General features: G+C 31.6%; 1 protein-coding gene across 2 annotated transcripts in view; it reads right to left on the reverse strand.

Moving 5' to 3' along the window:
• The window catches only part of LOC139429074 (uncharacterized), a 93,266-nt gene that overhangs the window by 29,944 nt on the left and 49,893 nt on the right, over positions 1–13,429 (reverse strand). Inside the window, exon 1 of one of the 2 annotated variants that reach the window (XM_071194549.1) lies at positions 9,581–10,005. The exons of the other annotated variant lie outside the window; for it this stretch is intronic. The gene's annotated coding sequence lies outside the window, so the exon portion shown is untranslated. Of the gene's footprint in view, positions 1–9,580; positions 10,006–13,429 lie in introns of those variants that run through there. 2 annotated transcript variants of the gene reach the window in all.

Below are 13,429 nucleotides of genomic sequence, written 5' to 3' on the forward strand. Positions count from 1 at the left end.
ACGAAGATAAAAATTCCTTTGGGAAGCGTCTGCTGGCTGCATTACAGCAAAGATGAGCAGACAAAAATATTTGATAAAACTTCTTTTAAGAAGCCTTCACTGTGTGAAGAAAATGTGAAAAGGAATAGAGCCCGACATCAACAAATGGAAGATCCAAACAAAGCCTTTAGTGAATCCCTTTCAATCAGTGCTTTGAAATATAAAGATTTGCAAAAGATGTGTAAAAGCGGCATTATTCCAGCAGTTCACCATGCATTCTACGATGTATAAAAATTTAACCAAAAATTAAAAGATAGGCTTCCTGAACCGAACATGGATGAAGATTCAGAATATGAGTAGTTTTTATAGCTTTTAGGTTTCATTTACTCTAATTCTAGGTTTAAATTTGTTTTTTCTCACTTATACAGGGTGATTCACATAAGAACCGACACAGAGCAGGGACATGTAGAGGACAATAAATTAAGATGATTTAACGCAACTTATCTCTATACCAAGTTGTACCCCTGAGGAGTTATAGGCCTTCAAAGTTGGGTCTTAAATTTTTAAAGCATTGAATATCTTCGTAATACATTAAGCTAGAAAAACCAAATTTGGTATACGTTATGAGTGTACCGAGGGTATTAATTGGTAGCAAGTTGAGACCAATTGAGGCATTTCAAAGGGTTGATTAAGGGTGATGGTTCCCTAAATTTTGGCAGATTTTTTAAACCTTTTTGTGGATTTAGTACATTATTACCTCATTTCATGTGGAATTTAATTCTAAAACTTTTTTTACTCTTACTATTTTTTAAAAAACATTGTCGTTTTCATAAAAAACTCAAAAAACTAAAGACGCGTATCTTGTTAATGCTACTTAAAATCATCGAAAATTCAGTAGTCGGCTGTGAAATTGTACGTAATTTGAGAAATAAACTGTTTATTATGAGCTAAAAAGACATCATCCATAAACCAATTTAGTTTAGGTATAATAATTTTCTAGTGATAAAGAGAAAATCCCCAAAATGTCAAAATTAAGTACTTTTGGTTTTAAAATCGATCATAACTCAAGAATGAAAGGTGATGACGAAAAGTTTTTTAGGAATAAATTGTTTATTATGAACTAAAAAGACATTATTGATAAACAGATTTTGTTTAGATGTAATGATTTTCTAGTGATAAAGAGAAAATCCCCATAATGTCAAAATTGAGTACTTTTGTTATCAAAATCGATCATTACTCAAAAATTAATTGTGATGGAGATAAGTTTTTTTGAAATAAATTGTTTATTATGAACTAAAAAGACATCATCCATAAACAGATTTGGTTTAGTTATAATGATTTTCTAGTGATAAAGACAAAATCACCAAAATGTCAAAATTGACTACTTTTGGTATTAAAATAGATCATAACTCAAAAATTAAAGGTGATGGAAAAGTTTATTTGAAATAAATTGTTTATTATGAACTAAAAGGACATTACTCATAAACAGATTTGGTTTAGTTATAATGATTTTTTAATGATAAGAGAAAATCACCGACATATCAAAATTGAGTACTTTTGGTATTAAGATTGATCATAACTCAAGGATGAAAGGTGATGGAGAAAAGTTTTTTAGGAATAAATTGTTTATTATGAACTAAAAAAACATCATCCATAAACAGATTTGGTTTAGCTGTAATGATTTTCTAGTGATAAAGAAAAAATCACCAAAATGTCAAAATTGAGTACTTTCGGTATTAAAATAGATCATAACTCAAAAATTAAAGGTGATGGAGAAAGGTTTATTTGAAATAAATTGTTTATTATGAACTAAAAGGACATTACTCATAAACAGATTTGGTTTAGTTATAATGATTTTCTAATGATAAACAGAAAATCACCGAAATATCAAAATTGAGTACTTTTGGTATTAAATTTGATCATAATTCAAGGATGAAAGGTGACAGAGAAAAGTTTTTTAGGAATAAATTGTTTATTATGAACTAAAAAGATATTATTGATAAACAGATTTTGTTTAGATGTAATGATTTTCTAGTGATAAAGAGAAAATCCTCATAATGTCAAAATTGATTAAATCATCTTAATTTATTATCTTCTACATGTCCCTGCTCTGTGTCGGTTCTTATGTGAATCACCCTGTATAATAAAGATTACTTTTTCGGACTTCCATTATCCTTATTTCTATGAATAAACTGCTTTTTGTCACGAATTTAACAAACTTAATTATTTTTTGGTCTGCCAAAATCGCGAATGACTTTTCTTCGAAAAAACTGGATATATTATAATATTAAACTTTTGTTTATGGTATTTTAAACACACCATTTTTACGGTAAAAAAATTCACCTAAACTTTTTTGTTTAACGTAAGCATACAATTAGAATTTGAAACAGATTTGGTTTAGTTATAATGATTTTCTAATGATAAACAGAAAATCACCGAAATATCAAAATTGAGTACTTTTGGTATTAAATTTGATCATAATTCAAGGATGAAAGGTGACAGAGAAAAGTTTTTTAGGAATAAATTGTTTATTATGAACTAAAAGGACATTACTCATAAACAGATTTGGTTTAGTTATAATGATTTTCTAATGATAAAAAGAGAAAATCACCGACATATCAAAATTGAGTACTTTTGGTATTAAAATTGATCATAGCTCAAGGATGAAAGGTGATGGAGAAAAGTTTTTTAGGAATAAGTTGTTTATTGTCAACTAAGAAGACATCATCCATAAACAAATTTAGTTTAGATGTAATGATTTTCAGGTGATAGAGAGAAAATCCCCAAAATGTCAAAATTGGGTACTTTTGGTGTTAAAATCGATCATAACTCAAGAATGAAAGGTGATAGAGAAAAGATGGAAAAAACATTGTCGTCAAATATAACTTTATAACTTTGTCGTCAAGTTTGACGTACAATTTCATAGCCGACTACTAAATTTTCTCTTATTTTAAGTAACATTACGAAATACGTGTCTTTAGTTATTTAAGTTTTTTATGAAAATGACAAAGTTTTTTAAAAAATAATACGGGTAAGAGAAGTTTTAGAATTAAATTCCACATGAAATGAAGTAGTAATGTATTAAATTCGCCAAAACCATCACCCTTAATCAACCCTATGAAATGCCTCAATTGAGTTCAATTTGCTACCAATTAATACCCTTGGTACACTCATAACGTACACCAAATTTGGTTTTTCTAGCTTAATGTATTACCAAGATATTAAACTTTTTAAAAATTCAAGAGCCAACTTTGAAGGCCTATAACTCCTGAGATGTACAACTTAGTATAGAGGTAAGTTGCGTTAAATCATCTTAATTTATTATCTTCTACATGTCCCTGCTCTGTGTAGGTTCTTATGTGAATCACCCTGTATAATAAAGATTACTTTTTCGGACTTCCATTATCCTTATTTCTATGAATAAACTGCTTTTTGTCACGAATTTAACAAACTTAATTATTTTTTGGTCTGCCAAAATCGCGAATGACTTTTCTTCGAAAAAACTGGATATATTATAATATTAAACTTTTGTTTATGGTATTTTAAACACACCATTTTTACGGTAAAAAAATTCACCTAAACTTTTTTGTTTAACGTAAGCATACAATTAGAATTTGAAATTTATCTTTAAACCTGTTTTCTGTCAAATGGCAAAATTGCACATTCATGGTTTGAAGAAGTGGAATTATTAAAAAACACTTTTTCACAGAAAGTGATTGTTTCTTAACAATGAGAATTTCTTTTGCCAAAAAAGGTCTAACAGGTAAACGCACGAGTTCTTAAAAACTTTTTCCAGGAATGTTATTGTTTGTTGTATTTAAAAAATAATAATATTTATTTCAGTGAATTTAACGTTTATACTTAGTGTCTGGAAGAGTCTCTTTATTAAAAAAAAATGTTCGTAATAATATTTCAATAATACAGTGAAAATGGCAAAAAATGAAATTTTGCACGATTGTTGTAAATTAACAATATCTCCGGTATGGGAAAGGTGCTAAAAAATTTGATTTTGTTGAGTTGTTTCAGGCTGTAGCAAAATAACGGAGAGTCAGATTTATGCTATCAACACCTCAAAATGTTCGTCTGGATCTCTACTTTCATGTCCATATAGCTATAGAAGCACACTATGCAAAATAAAAAATATACTGAACATGAACCGTTACCATGTTTTTTAATTTACGATTTTCCACATTTTTAGGTATATCTCGAAAACTGGACGTGATGGAGAAAAACTGAAAACAGTTTCAGAATCGGCACAATATTCTACGTTATAAAAAAAGTATCGCAGTCTTCGAGGAAAAAAATGATTAAAATTTGCAAACTTTGATTTAAAACTTTTTTCAGAACTGTAAAGAATATTAGCATATCAACTAATATTCCATTTATCTTTTTAAATAACAATTTTGCGCCTTTGGTTCATAAACATTCCAAAATTTACACCACTTAGGAGAAAAATTAATGCTTGTGATAAAAATTATTGAGAGTTCCATGACTAATATGTTAATATTTCGCGCGGTTTTTAGTTCCTCCCATTGAAATGAATTAGATACAATTTTGGAAAGTTCTAGGTGTTCTTGTGGGTGTTACACATTTCCAAATACGTATGCAAGTGGTTATGACGGATATATACGCATCTCAAAAGTATAGCTAGGTGGCTATGACGGATATATTCGCCATGAAGTTTTTAATGTAGCCTTTCATGGATATGCCGAATATGTTCGACTGCGGTGCACTGTATGGTAGGGGTGTATCATAAGAATAGGCCTGCGCAGTTTTTTTCCGCTTCTTGGTTTTGTTGTTAGACATTTTCATATACTTGTTTTGTCTTGTTGTACTAGCTTTCGAAGTGAGTGAAATTGCAAAAAAGTCTAAAAATCATGTCAAGCTCCGAGGATGAAAGCGACATTGAAAATTTTACAAGTTCTGACGAATCAGAAGAAGAGTCTGATGGGCTGGACGACGAAGAAATGTCGTCTGAAATAAGTGATGATTCGGAGGAAATGGAAATAAGTGACTATAATACGCCGTTAGATATGCCGTGGACAAATGATGGTATACCTCGTCCTCCATTTCCTTTTACATCAACAAGTGGTGTACAGCTGCAACATCTAAACTAATTTTAGCGTAGTAGTGCGCGAGACAAACAGGTATGCAGATCAGTATCTAGCCACTCATAATGTGAAAGAAAAAAGTAGAGTGAAAATGTGGAAAGAAACAGATATAGAAGAAATGAGAAGTTTTTTAGAATTTTTGATTTTACAAAGTATCACTGTGAAACCTGAATACAAACTCTATTTCAGCCGCCGTGAATCAATTGAAACACCTTTCTTTCTGCGTATTTTTACTGAAAAAAGATTTCATTTGTTATTGAAATTTTTACATTTTGTGGATAATTCTACCATAGATACTGCGTTACCAAACCAAAAACTTGCAAAATTAGACTTAGATTATGACTGTATATATACCAGAAAAAAACATTGCTATTGACAAATCACTAATGGGATGGAAAGGTCGATTAGGCTGGAAACAGTACATTCCAAGCAAGCGAAAACGATTTGGCATAAAGTTGTTTTCTCTCTGTGAAAGCTCCTCTGGTTATTTATACAACTTTTTATTTTATACTGGTGCTGATACTGCATATGGCAACAAATACGCTAATGAACCCAAAACAAGTAAAGTGGTTCTTGAGTTGGCTCATCCTTTACTGGATAAAGGTCACTGCTTATTTTTAGACAACTACTACAGTAGTGTTGATCTAGTTGACTAATTAATAAGAAGAAGAACTGATTGTATTGGCACTATAAGAATAAACAGAAAAGGGTTACCACAAGTAATGAAAACTAAGCTAAACAAGGGTGAAACTATTGCAATGTATAGAAGAAAAATGGTACAAAAGTGGAGAGACAAGAAAGACGTTTTGATGATAAGCACTTTACATGATAACACGATGAGAACAGTTACGAAACGAAATACGGAAATACAAAAACTAAGTTGTGTATTTGATTACAACCAACAAATGGGAGGGGTTGATCTCTCTGACCAGTGCCTTCATTTCTACAGTACTACACGAACCAGAATTAGGAAATACTACATAAAAATATTTCAACATTTTCAAGTATCACAACATTGAACAGTTTTCATATTTACAAGAAACTAGGGGGAAAAAAGAAAAGATTGGGTTTTCTACTTGAATTAGCAGAAACAATAATTGAAAAATACGCCAAATTAGATAAAGTGTCTAGAAGAAGATCAAGAACTCCCAAAGTATCAAGAATTGTGGAAAGGCACTTTCCTGCCATTATACCACCTACTACAAAACAAAAACCTACTAAAAATGTTGTAATTTCTAAATAAAATAATATTCTAAACTAATATTTTTAGATGCGTTGTGTGTGCAGAGAAAGGAAAACGGAATATATATACATATCTTATCAATTACACTGTGGAACATTTTCGGGGTCATTATCTGGGGGGTGAGAAATTTCAAGTTAGGATGAAAGTACTTGGCCAGTATAGTAAAACCTCCAAAGAGTTTGGCGTTCTCAGGCCAAACTTTTTTTTTATGACCTTTTATATTTCTTTCCTTATCTTGATGTTTGTTTGCTTAGTTTTTCAGTTATAACTCAAGAATCGTTGATGATTTCTCATTTCATTCTTCAGCAAAGACTAAGGCATAGCTAAGGCTTAAATAAATAATTTTCATTAATATATTCATGTAAAAAATTAAGTTGGAATAATTTTATCGACTGAAATCTTCAAAAAATTGTCAAATATCGATAAAAAAAAAATTCTCTTTGAAAAATAACGTCTTTACCCGAGAGTTCTACGAATTGTAACTATAAAAGAGTATTCTACTATAAGTATATAGTAATATAGTAGTACTATATTAGAGAGAGAGAGAGAGAATAATATTTATTTGGAATATAAAAATAAGGGAGACCTCAGTATTCCTGCCCGAAGATTATTGATTTTACGAAAATTAACAAAAATTAAGGCCAGACTTAGTTTAAAGAAGAACAAAGTATATGTTCATAAACATTGCTCTAGAGTCTAGGTCTTTTTGATGGTGATTGTTCTGGGCTAGTGTCATCGCTATCGCAATCATCGCTGCCATCAGTTTCTAAGCCACACATAATGTCAACTTGTGACTCCATTGCTGATCCTACTGCAACTTCTGGAAATTCTTCATCATCGGGTAATCCATGTCTTCGAAGACATGTCTACTTCACCAGCAAATTTCCGCAAGTATTGCACTTGGCGACTGTTTTCCTCTGTATCTGTGATTTTTTTTTTATTAAAATGAGTTTGAAAAAAAAAATCTCATGGATATTACCTAATTTCAAATGGCATAGCAACTTGATGGTAGCGTTCGCCTTGTTCAGATTCAGTGGCCAATTGTCTGCTGAAGTAGTCCAGATGATGATGTAAATAGTGAATTTTCAAGGACATGTGGACGCCAATTTTCGAGAACGATGTTAACATCTTTGCGACAGAAACGTAATGGAAATAAAATATGAAGCAGGTGACTGAAAATTATTTATTGACAGTTCAAAACTCAGCTTGAAAGCGGTTTTGCTGCATAAAATCAATGAAAAACCTTCGGTTCCAATCGTGTATAGTACAGAAACGAAAGAAACATATGATGCACTACAACATATTTTAAAAATGGTTAACTACGCTAAATATATGTGGTGCATATGCTGCGATTTAAAAGTTGTTGCATTGCGTTGCTGTCTTCGAAGCGGCTATATAAAATATATGTGCTTTTTGTGCAATTGGGAGACAAGATATACCGGAGACCAATATGCCTGCCACGAATGGAAACATAGAGAGCACAGCAGGTTAGAAATGGCCAATATTATTCGTGGACCTCTGGTGCCGAAAGAGAAGATATTGCTGCCTCCACTGCACATTAAACTTGGAATTATTAAGAATTTCATCAAAACTGTCGACGAGATACAGTTTTCTTGTGTTTGAAATGAATTTACTCGAGACTCAGCGAAAGTAAAATTAAAGAAGGTAGTTACAATAACATTCATTTGTTCAATTTCGTGGAAAATTCCAACTTTTCCAAACATATTTCTCATGATCGCAATAAATTCATTTTTTCCATCAGGCGTACTAAATGGTCCATATATACGAAAGCTTATTAAAAGTGACGCATTCAGCAATATTTTGATTGAGGCTGAATTGGTTGCTTGGAAGGCAATTAAAGAAGTAATAGAAGGCTTGTTGGGAAAGTATCGTTCTAGCAACTACGATGTTTCTGTCGCAAGGATGTTAACATCGTTCTCGAAAATTGGTGTCCACATGTCCTTGAAAATTCACTATTTACATCATCATCTGGACTACTTCAGCAGACAATTCTCCACTGAATCTGATGAACAAGGCGAACGCTACCATGAAGTTGCTATGCCATTTGAAATTAGGTAATATCTATGAAATTTTTTTTCAAACTCATTTTAATAAAAAAACAAATCACAGATACAGAGGAAAACAGTTGCCAAGTGCAATACTTGCGGAAATTTGCTGGTGGAGTAGACATGTCTTCGAAGACATATATTATCCAGATGATGAAGAATTTCCAGAAGTTGCAGAAGGGTCAGCAATGGAGTCACAAGTTGACATTATGTGTGGCTTAGAAACTGATGACAGCGATGATTGCGATAGCGATGACACTAGCCCAGAACAATCACCATCGAAAAGGCGTAGACTCTAGAGAAATGTTTATGAACTTTGGAAAGTTTTTGTTTACAAACTTTGTTCTTCTTTAAACTAAGTTTGGCTTTATTTTTGTTAATTTTCATAAAATCAATACTCTTCGGGCAGGAATACTCAGGTCTCAGGTCTCCCTTTTAAACTTATCTTATATTTAAAAACTAAAACGGCTAGATCCAAAAACTTAGTTGAAAAATGATGATTTAACCATTTCTGTATCTCTTATGGTTTCTGAGATCCCAATGATGGGGGTCGAATTTGAATTACCTTGTATATGTATTTTTTTTTATTTATTCGTATTTGTTATAGTTATTATTTTTATATTCCAAATAAATATTGTTCTCTCTCTCTCTCTAATATAGTACTACTATATTACTATATACTTATATTAGAATACTCTTTTATAGTTGCAATTCTAGATAATTTTTTTTTCGAAATTTGACAATTTTTTGAAGATTTCAGTCGATAAAATTATTTCAACTTAATTTTTTACATGGACATATTAATGAAAATTATTTATTTAAGCCTTAGCTAAGCCTTAATCTTTGCTGAAGAATGCAATGAGAAATCATCAATGATTCTTGAGTTATAACTGAAAAACTGAGCAAACAAACATGAAGATAAGGAAAGAAATATAAAAGGTCATAAAAAAAAAGTTTGACCTGGGAACGTCAAACCCTTTGGAGGTTTTATTATATTGACCTAGTACTTTCACCCTGACTTAAAATGTTTCACCCCCCAGAATGGCTGTTGCACTGTGTTATCGATACATCGTTTTTGAGATAATTCCCATATTTATACTTTGATATATTTTCTTTACTTGTACATAGGAACTTTAAATTTTTTTAAAGATTTAATTACTATTATCTAACTTTTTTCTTACCGGAAACAGATCGCAAAAATTAACACAAGACTTCCCCGAACTAAATCTTCATCTCCTCTCACCGAAGAGGAAACCCACTTTAGCCACCCAGAAGAGCAACCGATCCAAGGAGCACTAAGCCGTCAGTCGGAAGCGTAACATAGCGCGACAAACCGTTACAGTTGTACTTAACAGTTTCGATATAATTATTCCATGGTTGCGGTGGAGACGGTGAAGAAAACCCGCTCCGTTTGAACTTTTAACAACAACCAACGATCGGATGCAAATCGTTTATTAACCAAAACCGATCCGTACCAAGAAACGTATAAGCGCCGGTGAGTCGCCACTCTGTGGTCTCTCAACAATCGCTCAATTCGACCGGGGGTCTCAAGGAAAACTGGTCTCTGAGCACTTCTCCCGTTTGTTGTCTTCAGTTAGCGCCTGTCGCGAACCGTCTGTGTGTGGAAGATTTTTTTTTCTTCCTTCCTACTTTACTCTACACCGTCACCGACAGGAGAAGACATCGTCTTCTTCTTCTCCTGCTCCTGCTGTTGATACCTCCCGCTTCTTAACTTTTATTTCTTTTTTCCTTGTCTTCTTCATTTCAGTTAATGTTGACTTGGTGACGTGGTAAAGAGGCTTAATTTTTTGTTTCTTTGTATGTCCAAATAAAGGGAGGTTGAGTTCACTGATACTTACCTCAATTAAATTGAAAGATTTTCGGTCTTTCAAAACTTATCATACCATTTCTTATTTTAAGTAAATTAAATCCTTTTATACACACTCAAAAGAAATTAGGAGATTACATCAACTTTTCTTTTTATTATTTTCTAAGAGAGTGAGTTTATAAAAACGAAATTGAAAGTAAATTTTCTGAAAACTTTCCATTTTATCTTAAAAAGTTGATTCTGAATTTAGATCTAATTAGTAAAAGAACTTATTAAGTTTTACGATAAAAACTTTTTAGAAAGTTTTAAAGTAAAACTCTTTCAGAACCAATTACTAATGAATGTACCTCTATTAGTCGCTCGAATTAAGATTTAAGAATATTATTATAGTAGAATATGTGCTATCTTTTAGAATTGGAAAAATTTACGTTCGATATGATGTAGAGCAGAACGATGTAAAAACTATAAATATTGATATGATAACAATAAGATAAATGCTAAGAAAGTATGATTGGTTGTAATATAATAGAAACAATTTGTTGTGCTTGTAGCTCTTTTGTTTCTTACATTTAATTTGGCTTTGCTGTTTGTAGTTAGGTGGTCTCCTGCGCAATTCATGTAGGTTTTTCTGCAAAATTTTAGACAATATACAGGGTGTCTCAGCGATTTATCATCTAAAAATAAGAAGAATTTTAAAAGATTATTAGAAGCAAATAAAGAACAAACAAAACATTTTCAGAAGACAGTTACAGTTTCCGACAAGGTCCAAATATCGTCGTAAAAAGTAGCAGTATAAGCAGAAACTTTTATTTTACTTGCGTGTTTGGAAATTGTAAAGATTATGTTTGGTCCTGAGACACAGAAAGAAATTGCAACAATTCCTCTTTCGGATGATACAGTCAAGAGAAGAATTGAAGATATGTCACAAGATATCTATATCTATCTATAAAAATAAGCTTCTACTAAATTAGCATCCGGAAGAAGTTTTGGGTTGTAAATTGGCAAATCTACTGATATAAGTGGCAAAGCTCACTTAATACGATTTGTTCGTTTCATCTATGAACATGAAATAATAAATCAGCTTTTGTGCTGCAGAGAACTAAGTGGACGCGCAACAGGCCAAGATATATATGACAGCATTAATTCGTATTTAGAAGAATTCAACTTGTCGTGGAACTGCTGCGTAGGGATTTGTACGGATGGAGCTCCATCTATGATGGGTTCGATCAAAGGATTTTGTGGCCTTGTTAAGAAAAGAAATGCGAAAATTGTGTATATGCATTGTTTCTTACACAGAGAAGTAGTGGTGGAACGAATATCCGGCAACTATCCGGTATCCGGCCATTTTTTTGCATATCCGGCTTTGGTGGGATATTAAAAACCTATTACTATTATGACACTATGGTACTGTCTCAGATTGATTATGGTATTGTTATGTGGGTTGGAGCGTATAGTGCTAACATGAAAATTTTGGAAAACACAAATAAATACGTAATAAAGATACTGCACAATAAACTGCGGACCTTTTCCAGAAATAGACTGTATAATGACACTGATAGTAGTACCGCCCAAAAAAGATACATAATATTAAGCTTAATTCACGTTCATAAAACAAGGAATCTTTATACGGAAATCAATCATGAATATAATACAAGATCACATGCTAACAGATTAAATAAACTGCCAAAAGTGAATACTACCGTATATAAAAATTATCATCTGTACCGTGCATTGAAGCACTATAACCTCCTTCCAAGTGCATTAAGAGAGATAAAACAAATTAAGACTTTTAATATTTTGCAATGTTACAGTGACGCTGATGTGTCCTCGGTGTATGATGTGATCGACTTTGGCTGTCTCCCTAGCTCCTCTGAAACTCCCGAGGCGCCTCTAACAGGATTTCATTTGTTTCAGTTGGTTGTTGATGTAGGCAGAGTTGTTCGTTTTTTTTGTTTGTAGTAGCTACCAGGATATGTATGTTCTCTGATGGAATAATACCTTGCTAGTTTGCGAACTCACAACACAGATACATAAGTATCTATTGTGGGGAACGATATACCTTATTGTTAATTAGCTTACCAATGTATTGTAATATATTAGGGGATACACAAATGTTTTATTGTGAAAGATAAATAAATAAATAAAAAGAAAAAAAAATTACTTAGTACTCCACCATTTACAGGAATTTATATCTCTTTTAGGTATTGGACACTGCAGATAATAATCAAGTTCAAATCCAATAGGACTTGCAACCTCATTGTAATAATCCCAATACGATATATAAAATCTCTTGATGCAGTTTCGTCTAGTTTTCTTCTCTTCGCTTATAATTCATCATCACATTCAATACTAACAGAACTGTCGCTGTTATCACATTCGATTATTAATTAAAGTATCTTCTTTTTAATGCAAAAAACCGTTTTGAAAAATCGCTCTCAGTTATTGAGAAATAAATTTTTGAAATGATCGACAATTTTTTCCAATTTTGCAATTTTCGCTGATTAAGTTTTAAAAATTCGTATAAAATCCAGTTCTTGGAATATGAGTATGAAAATTTCCTAAAGTGTCAATAGAAGTGTCCGCTTTACAATGAACCAACTCGTTTTGAAAAATAACCTTTAGTTTTTGAGAAAACAATATTTGAAGTTTTGATAAAATTTTCGATGTTGCAATTTTCATCGATAATTTTGCTATAAAATTACTTTCTTGAAGGATCCTTGTGGAAATATTACCAATTATTAATTAAAGTATCCTCTTTTTAATGCAAAAAGCCGTTTTGAAAAATAACTTTTAGTTATGGAGAAATAAATTCTTGAAATGATCGACAATTTTTTCCAATTTTGCAATTTTCGCCGATTAAGTTTTAAAAATTCATATAAAATCCATTTCTTTGGATATGAGTCTGAAAATTTCTCAAAGTGTTAATAAAAGTGTCCACTTGCCAATGAACCAACACGATTTGAAAAATAACTTTTAGTTTTTGAGAAAACAATATTTGAAGTTTTGATAAAAATTTCGATGTTGCAATTTTCATCGATAACTTGCAAAATTCGCTATAAAATTAATTTCTTGAAGGATCCTTGTGGAAATATTACCAATTATTAATTAAAGTATTCCCTTTTTAATACAAAAAGCCGTTTTGAAAAATCACTGTCAGTTCTTGATAAAGAAATTTTTGAAATGATCGCCAATTTTTTCGAAT

Source organism: Onthophagus taurus, chromosome 2, assembly GCF_036711975.1.
Source record: "Onthophagus taurus isolate NC chromosome 2, IU_Otau_3.0, whole genome shotgun sequence".
NCBI classification, from domain to species: domain Eukaryota; kingdom Metazoa; phylum Arthropoda; class Insecta; order Coleoptera; family Scarabaeidae; genus Onthophagus; species Onthophagus taurus.